The following is a 2,442-nucleotide window of genomic DNA, read 5'->3' as shown; positions in this document are numbered from 1 at the left end:
TAACATAGATTCCAAACCAAAATACATCAATAAAAAAAATATTAGGTTTTTTTTTCAAGCTTCGTGTTTCAGAGTTTTCAGGTCAACTTGTTTGGGTTTTTTAACCAACTCACATATGATTCGTGATGGTTGGGTTCGGGTTTTACTAGTATTCTCTAATTTAGATTCGGATGACTTTGTATTAACTTTGGATTCAAGTCGAATTTCAGATTTCATGTAGAAATGAACAACCCTAATATATAATTTAAATATACTTAGTCACTCACCTTGAGATTCTGGCCCCCCTTATATTGCTGTGAGGGAGTAGTCAAAATTTAGGAAAGTACGATATTACTTGCTTTTTAATTTTGAGTCACATGGCTGATTTATGGTGAGTAGGTTGCGGAGATTTTTTTTCTCTCTTTGGCCCCTTCATTCAAATATAAAAAGAGTTTTTTCATCTGTGTTATGAGGCTCTAGTTTCATTTTCAGCATGGCTTTATTTATAATTAGTTCATATAAGTTCAGCTGTTTGGTTATAAAAAAATGGAAGTTGAGCCTTGAGTTTCAATAGAAAAATGAAATTGACTCGTGAGATCTAAGGAGGAATAGGCTATTCTTCTTTTTCTAATTATGTTGGTGGGGAGATTTCAAAGCCGTATAGATTGTTTGTATTGTATCTACTACCATCAACTAAGGAGAAAATAATTAAAAGACCGAACCTGCCAATCGTTGACTGTTTTTTTTTTTTTTTTTTTTCGGGTTGGATAGTTTTGGTGGATGGACAGGGAACCCTATCCTTTTCCGTCCCCTCTTAGTCTCTTTAGACCGTTTCTTTTTGTGTCAGACGGCTCATTTATGTGAACGAGGGTAACCTGTTAGTGTGTCGGATCAAAATTTATTTTATTTTTACTTTTCTTCAAATTTTATTTTTTGAGACTATAGAAATCTTATAGTGTAAACAAAGCCAATCTTGTAGCCGATTTGGGACACCGTAAATTAAAAGATTAAAAATTATGATTTAGAAATTGACTTTGAAATTTTTTAATAGTTAATAGTTGTAAAATAGAACTATGACTTTCGATTTAAAGGTTAAAGGTTTCAATTGTGTTGGTGCACTACATCTGTTGATTTCGTCTTAGATCGAGTCTTTCATTGTATTGTATAGATTAGGGCGCGTTTTACGAGAAAACTGGAGAGTTTATGTGTTTTAGAGAGGAGGTCCGCTTATACGGACATAGTAGGTCCTCTTTTATGTCAGGTCCGCTTATACGGACATGCCGTATAAGGGAACCTACTCACCTATATATACCACAAAAGAGGACCTCATTTGGAACATCCAAAATTCCATACCGAGGTGCTGCCGGTGTGAGAATCGATTGTAAACGCTGTCAAATTAATCAACAAAGAGAATTAAGAGAATATCTAGCTGTTTCTACGTCAGGTACTTGTTTTCCGCACCTGTATCTGATCAAACTCCTCTGATTGACTCGTTCGGGTCAGAATCCGATCCTACAAATTGCTTTTATTAATGTTGTCTGTTTAGTCCACGAGAAGCTTCGGATTTATTTTTTGTTGTCTTGGTAGAGACTTCGAAGGAAGTCACCCATCCAGGTACTACTTTCACCTAAGCATGTTTAACTGTAGAATTCTTCTTTCATTAACAAACACCAAACCCAAAAAACGTTGGTGATGTTTTGAAGTGTGACATTTCTTATGAACCAAATATCTCTCATGTTCACGGCCGATACATAAATTAATAATTTTTATATTATATGATGTCATCTGACTTTAAATTTGGTCCGAGTAGGGCACATATAAGACGTGTTGAGCTCTAGTGTGAAAACATTGATATGATCATTTTGCTCTCTTACAAACATACAACATCGTGCAATTAAGAAAGTATTTTAAATTGACTTGTATACTTTATATCATATATATACTTGATCATAAAGTTTTTGGTTCTTGACTATAAACTTTTCGGGCTTGATTTTCTGCCTTATGATTCTGCACTATAAAGATTTTGACGGCAAGTGTAAAATTTTCTTCGATCATAAGGCTATATGTAGAGCCAAGCTCCATGACTCCCCCCTTCTCGATGATTTTGATTGGGCCAACAAGGCTAAAAATGGGGTCCACAACAACAGCCATTTAGTGCTCGCCATTGCACTCACAATACCCTCTTTGGCGCCCCTGGGGCGGTGTTTAAGGCGCTATTGGCTGATGTGGAGGTGGGGCGCCACTCCACACCCGTTAGCCGAATGTAAACATTTTCTTCCTTTGTGGTTAAGAATTTTCTTCGACCGTAAATTATAGCAACTGTAAAGTTTCGACGATTACTCATCTTCTTCAAAACCTCATGTGAAAATCATTTTTCTGGAAAAACCTATAATATTGATTATCTCATTCCCACAACGAACTTCAAAACCCCATGTGAAAATCATTTTTCTGGGAAACCTATAA

Source organism: Helianthus annuus, chromosome 6, assembly GCF_002127325.2.
Source record: "Helianthus annuus cultivar XRQ/B chromosome 6, HanXRQr2.0-SUNRISE, whole genome shotgun sequence".
NCBI lineage: Eukaryota > Viridiplantae > Streptophyta > Magnoliopsida > Asterales > Asteraceae > Helianthus > Helianthus annuus.
The sequence above is the reverse complement of the archived record's forward strand: the minus strand, read 5'-3'. Positions refer to the sequence as shown.